Genomic DNA, 15422 nt, shown 5'->3' with positions numbered 1-15422 from the left:
GGGTAAAGTGCTTTCTCTTAAGCTTTGAAAGCTGTTTTTTTTTTTTTTTTTTTTTTAAGACATTGGGATATGTCATGGTTTTATTCTAACAAAAAACAGCAATACCAAACTTGTCCTCAAAACATTATTTTCTCCTGGAAGCAAACTGAAGCAAAGATTTGTCATGTGGTCTTAGTTTGATGTGACAAGAAAGGATATAAAGATACTGTTTGATCTTGAGATTATTATAGTTAACATGCAAAGACAAGCAGCATAGGTGATGGGATTTTGTCTTCCGATAACTTGAATTTATACAGTAACTAGAATCTAAGAAATGAAGATAAATAGCTAGCATGCCAATCATGTCATCTATCTGAAACCTCATTTTCTCTGCTTAAACCTTACCGGTCCCTAGATCCTAATCAATTCCTGTTCAGACTTTTTATAATTAGTGAATGTTATAGACTGAGTGTTTATGTTATATGTTCAACTCTAACCCCCAGTATGGCTATATATAGAGATAAGGCTTCCAAGGAGTAGTTAAGGTTGAATGAGGTCATAAGTAATTAAGGTCAAATGTTCTGATCTTATAAGAACACCAGTCCCATCAGACCAGGTGAGGTCCTGATAAGAAGGGACCCCAGAGAGTTCCCTCTCTCGGCACGCACACACCAAGGTGTTGACAGATGAAGAAGGTGGCTATCTGCAAGCCAAGGAGGGGCCTCACCAGGACCCAAACTCTGGTGACACATTGATCTCGGACTTTTAGCCTCCATTCATTTCTGTGGCTTCAGCCACCCAATTGATGAAGTTTTCTTATAACAGCTTGAGGAGCCTAATGCACCAAGGAATAGATCTTGTTTCCCCTCCATCTTCCCCACTAGAATGTAAGATTCTTGTGGACAGAGGCTTCTGTCTTCTTTGCTCATTGATGTAACGTCAGTGTTAAGAATGTGGCTTGCACCTGATTATGCTCAAGTGTCTGTTAATTGAACAAATGTTCCAGGACGGCAACAGAACCCTCTTCGAATTGTGTTCACTTTTCTCCTCGCTTTCTCTGACATCTCTCTCCTCCCTTGTAGCTTGCACCCCAGACTGCCTCTGTTGCTATTGGAAATTGGTTAAGTTCCCACAGTGCACTGATGTTCAGCATAGTTCTCAATGCTGTTTATATTAGACTACTCTTGTTAAAGATGCCCTGGTCAGTGCCACTGGATTTTGGCTAGGAGTGAGAATCCATTCTTAGTCACGTATGTGTTATATTTTGTACATCCCTTGAAAAGCCAGCAATGAAAATGAGTTCTGTTTTGGAATTTGGCTCTGCCGCTTAATGCATTCTCTACAAGTCAGGTTACTTAATCTCAGCAGCATATCTCCTCTAAAAGTGAAGATGAGACTTGCTCGGCAACAACAAGGCTGAAAGGGTTAAACACTGTGTGAACCGCGCAGCCTGCAGCTATGCACAAGCAGTGAGGCCGTCGGAGTCACACAATGCCACTTTCTTGTGAGTCTCACCTTCCTTTCCCAACATTTCTTTATCTTGTCTTGAGAAGTTCCCTGTCCCCGGTGTCTACGTTGAATTGTAGTAAGTTGAGTACTTTGGGTTCCACCTGGCTGGCAATTTACACCCCGAAAACATCGCATTGCCTTGCGTATGTTCCAGACTTCCAAAGTGAATATGGTAACCAGAAAATCACTTATGTCTGAAAAATTTAGTGAATCACATTGGATAAGTAACAACACTTCTGTTTTACACACAGAGAACACAGTATCTGTGGTTGGCACTATGCTTGGTTCAGGGGTGCAAAATTAAGGCAAAACCAAAACCGCAGCCTCCACTGCAAGCACTAAGTAAATAACTGAGTGTGGATATTTATTTCTGCCAAATCTCAAGTGGAATTTTAATTCCTACTGTTGAAGGTGGAGCCTGAGGGGAAGTGTATGGATCATGGGGGCGGATCCTTCCTGAATGGCTTGGGCCAACCCTTTGATGAAAATTGAGTTCTCACTGTGAGTTCACACAAGCTCCAGACATTTAAAAGTGTGTGGCATTGCCCCCTTGCTCTACCTCTTGCTCCTGCTTTGGACATGTGACCCGCCTGCTCCCACTTTGCCTCCTGCCATGACTGGAAGCTTCCGGAGGCTCTGCAGAAGCAGATGCCAGCTCTATGCTCCCTGTACAGCCTGCACAACCATGAGCCAATGAAATCTCTTTTCTTATCAATTACCCATCCTCGGGCTTTTATTTTTATTTTATTTTATTTTACTTTAGGTTCTAGGGTACATGTGCAGGTCATGCAGAATTGTTGCATAGGTGCATACTATATCCAGCGTTTCTCCCCATGTTGTCCTTCCCCATCCTTCCCACCCCCTTGCTGTTCCTCCCCTGGCCCCTCCCAACTGCCCCAGTGTGTGATGCTCCTCTCCCTGAGTCCACATGTTCTCATTGTTCAACACCCACCTATGAGTGAGAACTTGTGATGTTTGGTTCTCTGTTTTTGTGTCAGTTTGCTGATAATGATGATTTCCAGATTCATCCAAATGCCTACAATGGACACAAACTCTTCATTTTTTATGGCTGCGTAGTATTTCATGGTGTATATGTGCCACGTTTTCTTTGTCCAGTCTATCATTGATGGGGATTTGGGTTGGTTCCAGGTCTTTGCTATTGTAAACAGGGTTAAATTGAGCATACATGTGCATGTGTCTTTATAGTAGAACAATTTATAGTTATTTGGATATATACTCAGTAATGGGATTGCTGGGTCAAAAGGAATTTCTATTTCTAGAGCCTTGAGAAATTGCCATGCTGTCTTCCACAATGCTGGAACTAATTTACATGCCCACCAACTGTGTAAGAGTGTTCCTATTTCTCCACATCCTCAAATACCTAGGAATACAACTAACAAAGGATTTAAAGGACCTCTTCAAGGAGAAATACAAACCACTCAACAAAATAAGAGAGGGCACAAACAGATGGAAAAATATTCTGTGCTCATGGTTAGGAAGACTCAATATAGTGAAAATGGCCATACTTCCCAAAGTGATTTATAGATTTAATGCTATCCCCATCAAGCTACCAATGACCTTCTTCAAAGAACTGGAAAAAAACACTGTAAACTTTATATGGAATCACAAGAGAGCCTGCATGCCAAGACAACCCTAAGCAAAAAGAACAAAGCCAGCGGCATCTCACTGCCTGACTTCAAACTATACTACAAGGCTACAGTAATCAAAACAGCATGGTACTGATACCAAAACAGAGACATAGACCAATGTAACAGAGCAGAGGCCTCAGAAGCAACACAACACATCTACAATCATCTGGTCTTTGACAAATCTGGCAAAAATAAGCAATGGGGAAAGGACTCCATGTTTAATAAATGGTGCTGGGAAAACTGACTAGCAATGGGCAGAAAGCAGAAATTGGACCCCTTCCTGTCACCTTACACTAAAATTAACTCCAGATGGATTAAAGATTTAAACATAAAACCTAACACCATAAAAACACTAGAAGAAAACATAGACAAAAGCATCCAGGACATAGGCATAGGCAAGGATTTCATGACTAAAACACAACAAGCAATGGTAACAAAAGCCAAGATAGACAAATGAGATTTAATTAAATTTCAGAGCTTCTGTACAACAAAAGAAAACATCATTAGAGTGCACCGGCAACCAACAGAATGGGAAAAAAATTTTTCAACCCACCCATCTGACAAAGGGCTAATATGCAGAATCTACAAAGAATTACAACAGATATACAAGAAGAAAACAGCCCCATTGAAAAGTGGGCAAAGGATATGAACAGACACTTTTCAAAAGAAGACATATATGGAGTCAACAAACATATGAAAACAATTCATCATCATTGGTCATTAGAGAAATGCAAATCAAAACCACATTGAGATACCATCTCACACCAGTTAGAATGGAGATCATCCTCAGGCTTTTCTTTACAGCAGGGCAATAATGGCCTAACACAGCATGACAGTGGGTGGGAGGGTGGGAAAAGGTTTTCTTGACTCCATTTTGCCCTTTCTTCATCATTCATGCTGCTTCCGGGAGCATTTTGCTTGTCAGAGCAGAAATTCAAGAGCAGGAATAAATAAAGGAATAGTTTGTGTTTACTATTCTTTTTTTGTTTGTTTACTTTCAAAACAGCAGTTTGTGGCTTCAGTGTGAGAGAAGTCGTGGATGGAGTTTTCCCATAGTGATTCACAGGAAGAAATGACCAGGAGAAACTGTTTGCCAGCTCCTGCCACGGTGAAGGACCCTTGGCCAACTTGAGGACCACATGGAGAGGAGGGGCAGTCCGCCACAGACCACCGCAAACCGCCACGCTGAAAGTATTTGGGCAGCAAAGTCATCTGCTAACCACTGCAGCAGGAACAACCTGGGCACAGGTGCCAGCCAGACAAGGAACTGCTCTTCCTGACTTGAAAAAGAAGGCAGAGTGGTGTGGAAGAGATGCTTCAGCACCTATAGTCCAGCACTCAGTAGGGCTGGGCAGAAGAGAGCTCAGTAGTTTAGAGGTGCACCTGCAGACATAGGCCTGTTCTATGCCACAGTCAACAAATGCACCAAAGTGATGGCAGACACAGAGTTAGCCAGCCACATGCTACAGTGTGCAGACCCCTGAACAGTGGGAGCTGACAGGCGTGGCCTCAGAGATGGAGACACTGGAGGAGTTTTACCCCAACCGGAGACCAACTCTTAGACAGCAACTGGAAACTTACAAAGCTGTGTCCAGATCTATGCTGGAGACTGAAGTCTGTGTCGCAGCTCCCACGAGAAACGAATTGGCGGCACCTCAGCAGATCAACAGACAGCTTTGCTTTTCCACTCTAATAACAGTGTGCATGATGGCGATAATGCCACTTCTTTAGAGAGCCCGAGTGTTTTTTGTCTTGAGGGCTGGTCAGTGCTCTTTGCTCGAATCCATACCATATGGTCGTCCAAGTGCTGCACTCAACCGGAATGATCTTTCTGTTCCCATAGTTCCGCAGCTATTGATTTTCCAGCTAGGTTGACGCGAGAGGGTCAATGTGCAAAATGTATTTTAGTAACTTGATAAACACATATAATTGTTTTCTATTTGGCGATTTGGCAGTTGAAGTTCAGGGAGTGTATGCAAGTTTACTCTCCTTGTAAATTTAGAGAAGACTCAAGAATTTGCACCCAAACCCCATGGTGTAGCTCAGCGGGCCTCAGTGTCCCTGTGGCTTTGGAGGCAGGCATGGCTTAAAGATCTCACAAGATGTGCCAGGGTGCTTAGGACACAGTGAGAGCTCAAAAGAGGTAACGTTATGATGTATGATGTATGACCACTTGGGGATGAGACCTACCTGGTGAAGTTCTGTTGGACACACAGCATAACCTCTCTTTTATTGCTGTGTCTACACCCATTGCTGTGGCTTCAAAGCTGGATTTCCAATTAATATGCCCATCTGAAGGTGTTGCAATTTTGGAGTGTGTTTTTGAAAGTCCTACTAAGCACACACGTATAAATAGTAATGGCAACAAGACAAGCTGTTAACCCCTCTTCTTTGTCATGCTGACATTTACTATCTCATGGAAACTCCATGGGAAAAGTATTCCTATTGTCCAGTTGCTCAGATAATAAAATGAAGGGTTACCCAGGTAATTGATGGCAGATGCGAAATTAGCCTTGTACACTTCTCTTCCTCATAATCAGATCAAAGAGGGCTGTGAAGGCAGAGGATGGGGACACGCATTTCTTTGGTACCTCTGAAGAAAAGTCTGCATATGGCTATGCTGAACCCAAAGCAGTGAAGTGAGAGGGTGGAATATGATGATCACATTTCTGCATCCAGCTCTTCCAAGCTATGTTCTTGAGTTTGCCCCGTTGAGGTCTTGGCAGCCCATGATACATAAACTACTGCCTCATTTGAAAATAGAGCAGTATCTAAACACAGAGAGAGCAAATCAAATGGGGGATTCTCTGCTCCAGCCAGGACATAGGACAGGGATCCTTGACTATGAGTTTGGTTCTTTGTGATATCCTGACATGTGCTAAGAGGCATAAAATAAAGTTCAAAGAGCATTCTTGATACATTCTTCATGTCTCCCTAATTATGGTTCTAAGAATTTCAACAACTTGGTATGTAGACTTCATCTTTCACTTGATGTTAAAAGTACCATGAGTGAGGGTGACATTGCCCATTTCTGGTAAGAAGAATGCATGCCTGGAAGTGAAATACAAGGGCATGGGATGCCCATGAGAAGTTTACTGTAAACAGGAGGAGGAGGAGGACCGCTCAGTGGAACATAAGTCCAGCGCTTTGCCCTGAGCTCTGCACAGGCAAGAAACCTGCTGTCAGAGAGGCACTGAGCACAGAGCAGAAGACTGCGGTCCTGGCAGCCTCCGCAGGCTCCGTAGTGGTTACCAGCCAGCTTCTAGGCAGCCTGGCTCTCCTGATAGAGATTTGGAATCACTCAGGGGCACAGGGGAGTGTTTCCATGCAAAATGTGTGCGGGTCGAGTGTGGACAACCTTTTGCAGCAAGGCCCATGCCTCGCATTGGACACACCAGCGCAGTTACTGATGAGAAAAATTGTTTTGACAAGTTCAAGATCCTTCCAAACCAGTCTCCTCCCCAGGCCTGAAGCATGTGGTATGAGAAGGGGGACGCAGATGCTGACAGGGTCAACATAACATAAAGCAGTTCCCTTCCTGGACCGTAAATCTCCACGAGAAGCTGGGAGAGTGGGCACATCCGCTGTGTTTCATCATACTGCAGTTTCTTTCTTTGTAATCCCCTGTTAGGTGCATGATTAAGCTACTTTTGTCTGATCTTCAGACCTCTCGACAACCAATATGTGGCCTTAAAATGAGTTCAGTTTCAAAACATTTGACCTATGAATATGCTCATCATTTAACCTGTTACACAAAGACCATCCTAATTCAATCACACGTTACCCTGGGTTTCCTTAGGGGAAACGCTCTTGGTACATAAGGAAAAGAAAGAAAAAGTCTGATGCCACCAGATATAATCCCTCTTAAATATTTATTATTGACCTTCATTTCATGGTAAAGAAGAAATGACCGTTAATTATGTAAGAGGAAAGGAGAAATTAGCCTACATCTATAAATAAATAAGGGCTGAGTGCACTAAAATATCTATTATGTTGATGTATGGTTCATAATTCACTCTGCCTTCCACAAGACAATGTTTAAAAACACCAAGAATGCTAACTGGCATACGGCAGGCACTTAGCAAACCTATTGTTGATTTTGGCACTTAACAACCTGGGCTGATTTTGAATAATGAATAATGCTTAATAGTGAATTTATTTTGGATTACTTTCTTAGCAAACAAAAATGTATTTTAATTGCGGTGTCTTGCTGCTAAAAATAAGATATGAATTCCCATCCATAGGCAACCAGCTCTCAGATCATCTGTAGAGAACACATCTCATTAATTACTGCATTCAACTCAGTGTCACTTACCAGTGGCCAGAAATACCCACGTCATTTCAATACTAAGGAAACAAACAAGTCACCTTGGACAATTTATAAACCTTCACTCACAGATTTTCTAAACTCTCTTTTTGTCTGCTATCTGTTAAAGTTTTCTTCAGCAGAAATATTTCTCTATATAAATCATCTTGTTAGAGGGTGGCTGGACCCTCCATACAGCCAGAATCAGCAGGAAGCCTGGTGTGCAAGAGACCTGTTATCCTTTTCGGTGGAACCAGGAGGAAAACGAGTGGCCTGGCTTTCTAGAGGCTTCAAGGACAAGGAAACCTGTGAGTTCTACGGGAACATAAAATTTTGAGGGATCAACTCTACTTTGGAAGCCAACCAACAATAATGAACAACAAATTGTAAAAAATAAAATCATATCAAAAAGTCATGGGAAAACAAGGAAGAATTTTTTTGCTCTTTACGGTTTAAATATTCAAAAGCTGAGAGATCTATTGGAGGGTATTGCAAAGAGCCCATCTAAGCCACCATCTTCTCTTGAGTTATGTTATGTAATCGCTGTGCATATTGATGATGTAGATTTCCATTTGATTTTGAGTTTGTGCTTTCTTGTGATCTTTCTTTCTGATCATCTGAGCTAGCAAAATAAAAATATGCGGCAATAGGTTTAAGTTGTATTTTCCTCACACCGATCACATGGAGATCCCTGTGATAATGTGGAGTGGAGATTGAAAATTGATTGAAAAAATATTAAGAATAATATCACATCTGCACAAAACCCTTTAAAAAGCCAAACATTCCCCAAGACCCTATAATTGAAAATAAGGTAAAGAAAGTCTTCTGTCATGATGTTTTTAAAGATGAAATACTCAACCTCCTTCCTGCCTCTGTCAGCAGCCGTGTGTTCTTCCAAAAGAAGCCGGGGGAGACCTACAAACAACCACCTTCGTTTCCCAAAATGCAGCTTCTAGTTTATGAAAGCTCATTTTGTCTTAGTCGACTTCAACACGTGTCTTCAAAAAGCATCCAAACACACACACTGTCCGTAACTGGGATTCTTGGCCAGCTGAAAAATTTAAACTGAAGGGGCAGTGCTGTCTGGGTGTTATTAACGTCCACACTACACACATTCCTCCTGTCCCGGGAATTTGTCAAAAAGGCAAGTGACAGGCAAACAGAGAGCTCTCACCTCATTTATAACGTAGAAATACTTGATTTTAAAGCCATGTTTCAAAATGTACAAGTTCAAACTTGCACCTGACGAAGACCGGGCATGCAGTGTGGTGAAGAGCATTAGCATGCCGGTGTCAGCGCTGAGCCAAGCCAGGTTCGTATGCTCAGCATTGGGGGAAATTGGATACACAGGGAACGCGTTTATTTTTATCTGGTCATGAAGTTTTGGTTTATAGGAATGTCAGATAGCAGTAACCTAATGACCCCTCAGTGTTCTGGAGTCGCTCACCAGGGTCTTAGATCTGATGAGATTTTGGATGTCAGCATAGGGGAGGCAGAGCCAAAGTGAATAAATCCCACCGTGTAAAATGGTAACTATTTTCTAAAATTCATCTATGAAGGCAAAAGACTCCTCCAACGACTGCACTTGTCATCAGACTATAGATGTGGCTAAAGAGAACACTAGCAGGGAAATTAAGATGAAAAGTTTGCCTCATTGATTGCTTTTGCAGTTACCTCATCAAAATGACTAGAATCAATTTTCTTAAAACACACTGTGTGGAGCTGGTCGCCTCTCTTCTATGTTGAAAACATTCATGAACCCAACAACTGGAAAAGCAAAGTTGGTCTGACAGGACCCAAGGTTGGCTGAGAAACGACACTGCAAATATTTCTCCTTCCCCGGCTGCTGGGTGAAACCTTGATATCAAACGATCATGGTTGTGGGGTAATGGATCACCTCCCGGGGCCCCGGGCCCTGCCCGCGTAGCACCCACATTCACATTTGCAACACTTCCTGTCTCCCTCCTCTACCTGCTATTTATTCCACCTGATATATCTTCCTAGATCAGCTTCATGAACACCTGGTCACGAACATCGTCTGAGGATGCTTGTGGAGGAGGGAGGGATCCCAACGATGTTCAGCTGGCTGTTTTGGCATCATGCAGTTTGGGTTCTAAAATGCAGAGGCCGACGTGTTCTTCATTCCCTTAGCTTCTTCCGTCAGACTGGCTGCGGCACGGCTTTATTGTACTCTATAGCTGCAGCCTGCACTGCTCTGGCCCTCTGGTTGCTACTCGCAGAAGCAAAAATGAATACAATCAAACAAACTACAGCCCCGTTCCCAGAAGACACACAGCATCAGTGTGGCGGGGCTCAGCTGCAACGCCACTGCCAACCACGGGCAGTGCACGCAGACTCCATGGCCTGGACACGGGGTATAGTAGAAGGTGCGGGCGTGAGAGCATGCAAGGTCTCTGTTTATTTGAGTAATCATACTCTATGTTTGTTCATTATCAATTAATAAAAATCTACACTGTTAACTTGTATCTGTAAATAAGTCTCATTTGATGCATCTCTCAGGAGAACTCAGTTAAGGTTTTAAACTCACATTTTTCAACTTTTGTTTAAAAGTCAATGTTTATTTAAGCATGTGTGTAATAGTACATGAATGCAAAAATGCACTGTTTTCTCTTTTCTTGTCTCCCATTTTCCTTCCTCCTATCTTCCATATACAGCAATCAACGTCACCTAATGTCCAACTAATGTATCTTTGACGGGCACCCATATGATGTGACAAGTCATTATAAACTTCCCTGTCTCACTGTTTCTGTAGGTCTGGTGTTGGCTGTGCTGGATTGTCTGCTAAGGCCTCACAACACTGACATCCAAGTGCCGTCTGGACTGTGTCCTTATCTGGAGGCTTAACTGGGGTAGGACCTGCTTCTAAGCCCCACAGGTTACTGGCAGTATTCATTTTCTTTTTATCTCAGAATTCATGGCAGCTTGCCTTTTCAAAGCCAGCAAAGGAAAGAATCTCTGCTGCTTCAAATCCCTTTTGCCTAAGCCTGCTTTTAAAGGACTAACCAGAAGAGGCCAGGTTCACCTAGGTGAATACTGTTTGATGAATTTAAAGTGAATGAATTGAACATCTGTTTTAATCCCTAAGGCTGCTGTAACAAAATACCTTAGACTAGTCCAGACGTGGTGGCTCACGCCTGTAATCCCAGCACTTTGGGAGGCCGAGGTGGACAGATCATGAGGTCAAGGGATAGAGACCATCCTAGCCAACATGGTGAAACCCCATCTCTACTAAAAGTACAAAAAATTAGCTGGATGTGGTGGTACATGCCTGTAGTCCCAGCTACTTGGAAGGATGAGCCAGAAAGAAGGATTGCTTGAACTTGGGAGGCAGAGGTTGCAGTGAGCCAAGATCGTACCACTGTACTCCAGCCTGGTGACAGAATGAGACTCCATCTCAAAAAAACAAAAGATCTTAGACTAGGTAATTCCTGAAGAAGATACAGTTATTTCTCACAGTTCTGGAGGCTGGAAGGTCCAAGACCAAGACGCTGGCAGGTTTGGTATCTGGTGAGGGCTCCTCACAGATGGTGATATCTAGGTGTCTGCACAGGACAAAGGAGATAGAAGGTCCAGGCAGCTCATGCAAGCCCCCCTTATAAGAGCATTTGTTAGTCAATCACACTCACCAGGCAGAGCCCTGGCAACTCAATCATGTCCCTAAATATGCCACCACTGGAATCCCACCATGATTGGGACTGAGTTTCCACATGAGTTTTACAGGGGTTCAAACAACAGTAGGACCTTGATTACATCTACACAATTCTTCACTTTTCCCATGTAATGTAACAATCACAGCTGTGTTAGCCGGGCATCTTTGCCATATTGGATTTGTTAAAAGCAAGTTGCAGAAGTCAGACTCATGCCGAGGAAGGCATTGCAAAAAATAATAGGCACTGCTTGCAAAACATCCTTCTATATTTTATATGCATTAATAGAATCAAAATTTATATGTGTTAACATATAGGTCCCTACACTGACAGTGACCTAGCAATTGTTACTGCTGTCTACAGGACACAAAGGCTTTATCCTGAACTCCACAACAAGCCTTTGACTAAAGACTGTGGAGCCCCGTGGAGCAGGCCTGAATGAGGGTGACTGACAGGAGTCAGTGGGTGGGCATCCAAGTTCCACTGGTGCTTGGTTGTGACCACTCTGAGGTTCATTTCTGTCTTACAATACCTGGGAGGACTGAGTCCTAGGTTTTAGAGGTAACACACTTAACATTACATCTTGTCTCAGCTGCTCCCTTCCCTCTCTCATTTCCACAATCCTCTTCTGAGCCTTCCTGAGGTCACTTCCTGATTGAGCACCTGCCCTTGGGTTCCTGACTCAGCTCTGGACCTGGGGAGCCCACATACTACAGGTGTCGTAACCTTTACAAACAGGGTCTTGGAAGTGCTCCCTCGGTGTGGGTGTGGGAACTGGAGCTACCATAACGATGTACCGTGGATGAGGCAGCTGAACAGAAATTTATCATCTCACAGGTCTGGAGGCTGCAAGCTGGACGTCAAGGTGTCTACAGGGCTAGTTCCTTCTGAGGCTGTGAGGGAGAATCTGCTCCATCCTTTTCTGCAGCTTCTGGTGTTTTGCTGACCATCTTTGGTGATTTGTAGAAGGGTCACTGCAATCTCTGCCTTCACTCTTACATTGCGTTCTGTGGGGGTGTTTGTGTGTAACTGCATGTCCAGATTTCCCCTTTTTGAAAGGACAAGAAAGTGTCTTCAATAAAGCTTGTCCATAGAAAAAATTATTTATTAAAGAAGCTTCTTTGTCCTTGTAAAAAGTCACCGTGTTCGATAGCACAATAAGAGAAAGATACTTAAATAATTTATTATATATTTTCAAAAAGCTAGAAGAAAGGATTTTGAATGTTTACATCACAATGAAATAATGGATGTTCAAAGCCATGGATACCCTGATTGCCCCAATTTGATCTTTACACATGGAATGCTAGTATCAAAATCTCACATGCACCCAAAGTTACTGTCACTTGATTGCATTTGTTTATTAGTTATAACAATGTTGGTTGGAATCTTTAGGGGTTTCTGCATATAAAATTATGTCATCAGCAAAAGGTGATGATTTCATTTTAAAAATTTTATTTGGATGACTTTTCCTTCTTTCTTTTGTCGAATTGCTCTGGCAAAGACTTCCAGTATTATGTTAAATAGAAATGGTGAGAGTGGACATGTTGGTTTCGTTTTAGGTCTTAGAGAAAAAGGTTGCAATGTTTTACCATTGAATATAATGTTCTCTGTGAATTTATCAGATATGGCCTTTATCGTGTTAAGATACATTCTTTCTATATTTATTCACTGAACGTTTTTGTAATGAAATGATGTTGAATTTTATCAAATTATTTTTCTGGATCTAATGAGATGATCATGATTTTTGTCTTAAATTCTTTTAATCATTTGCATAATTTGAAGGATCCTCCCATTGAGGAATGGATTCCTCTTGATCATGGCCAATGATCCTTTCGCTGTGTTATTGAACTTGACTTGCCAATATTTTGTTGAAGACCTTTGCATCTATGTTAATCAAGGATATTAACCTGCAGCTTTTCTTTCTTTGTGATGTCCTTTTCTGTTTTGGTGTCAGCGAAACGTGGGCCTCATAAAAAACCCCGTCTCTATTAAAAATACAATTCTCCTGCTTCAGCCTCCTGAGTAGCTGGGTCTACAGGGCACCCACTACCACACCTGGCTAGTTTTTTGTATTTTTAGTAAAGACTGGATTTCACCGTGTTATCCAAGATGGACTCAATCTTCTGACCTTGTGATGGCCCACCTGGGCCTCCCAAAGTGCTGGGATTACAGGCATGAGCCACTGTGAAAGCCTCAGCTATTTTTAATGGAATACTTATTACTGATTTAATCTCCTTACTAGCTATTGGTTCTTCAGATTTTTTTATTTTTAATTATTCAAGCTTGATAGGTTATATTTTCTAGAAATGTATTCGTTTATTCTAGGTTATCCAATTTTTTGCATATACGTAACCGGTTCTAACAGTCTCATGAGTTTTTATACTTCACTGGTATCAGCCGTAATGTCTCCTCTTTTATTTTCTTAAACTTTTATTTGAATTTTCTCTCTTTTTTTCTTAGTCTAGCTAAAGGTCAGTCAGTGTTGCTTATCTTTTAACAATCAATTTTTTGTTTCATTGATCTTTTCTATCTTTTTTTCTAGCCTTTATTTTATTTGTTTCCCCTTGGGTCTTTATTACTTCTTTCATTCTGCTGACATTGGGTTTAATTTGTTCTTCATTTTTCATTTCCTTGAAGTCCAATGTTTATTTGAGATCTTTCCTTTTGGATGTAGGTGTTTATTGCTACAAATGTTTCTCTTAAAACTGTCTTGCTACATATTGTAAGTTTTGGTATGTGTGTTTTCATTTTCGCTTGTCCAATGATATTTCTACATTTTCCTTTTCATTTATTTTGACTTATTGATAGTCAGGAACATATTTAATTACTCTGCACGTGTTAATCTCCTGAGCTTTGTTCCATGATTGGTGTCTTGTTTCATACCATGGCTGTCACAGAAGACCACTGAGATGGTTTCAGTCTTCTTAAATTTGCTAAGACTGGTTTTGTGGTTTCACACATGATCTACCCTAGACAGCCTGTTCCCCATGTGCTTAAGAAGTTCTCAGATCCCATTATCGTTGGATAGAATGTTCACTGCATGTCTCTTAGGTCAATTTGGTCTAAAATATTGTTCAAGTTCAATGTTTCCTTATTAATTTTCTGTCTGCATGATCTATCCATTATAGAGAGTGTGGTATTGAAGTCCCCTATTATTATTGTATTGCAATCTCTCTCTCCCTTCAGATCCCTTCATATTTGCTTAATATATCCAATGTTGGGTGCATATTGATTTATAATTGTTGGAGCCTCTTGATGAATTGACAAATTATCTTTATACAGTTTCCTTCTTTGTCTCTTTCTACATTTTGACTTTAAGTCTCTCTTTTCAGATATATACATATGGTCACACTTACACTCTTTTGGTTTTCATTTCTGTGAAATTGTTTTTCATCTCTTCACTTCTAGCATCTGTGTATCCTGAAAAGAAAGGTGAGTATCTTGTAAGGAGCATATAGCTGGGTGTTTTTAATCCATTCTCTTACTATATTTTTTTTGATAATTGAATCCATTTGCATTTAAGATAATTATTAATTTTTCAGAAATTTCTACTGTCATTTTTTGTACATATTTTGTCTCTTTCTCCCTCTCTTGCTGTTTTTAATTGTGGTTTGATGATTTTCTAAAGAGGTATGTTTTCATTCATTCTATTATATTTGTGTGTGTGTGTCTGTGTGTCACATGTGCATGCATCTCCTATACATTTTTGCTTTGTGTTAATCATAAGGCTACATAGAACATATTTCAACAGTCTATTTCAAGCTGATAATTGTGGTTACATACAATTTTATCCTATACTTTTATTTCACCTTTTTTTTTTTTTTTTTTGAGACAGATTCTTGCTCTGTCTCACTGGAGTTCAGTGAACCAACCTTGGCTTACTGCAACCTCTGCCTTCCAGGTTCAAGAGATTCTCCTGCCTTAGCCTCTCGAGTAGCTGGGATTATAGGCATGTGCCACCACACCTGTCTAATTTTTTTGTATTTTTAGTAGAGATGGGGTTTCATCATGCTTCCCAGGCTGCTCTCAAACTCCTGACCTCAGGTGACCTGCCCACCTCAGTCTCTTAAAGTGCTACAATTACTGGTGTGAGCCACGGCACCCAACCCTTATTTAACTTTTTATTACGAGAATTTACATGATTTTCTAATATGTATTTTCTGACTATTTCAGCTACCGTTGTTATTAGGAGTTCTGTAATTTAACCCTTGAACTAGAGATACAATTGCATGATACCCCACTGTTGCAGTCCTGGAGTTTTCGGAATATGGCTCTATGTTACTTATACCATTGAGTTTTTTGCTTTTGTAG

Source organism: Callithrix jacchus, chromosome 2 (genome assembly GCF_049354715.1).
Source record: "Callithrix jacchus isolate 240 chromosome 2, calJac240_pri, whole genome shotgun sequence".
Taxonomy (NCBI): Eukaryota; Metazoa; Chordata; class Mammalia; order Primates; family Cebidae; genus Callithrix; species Callithrix jacchus.
Note: the sequence above shows the minus strand (reverse complement) of the source record.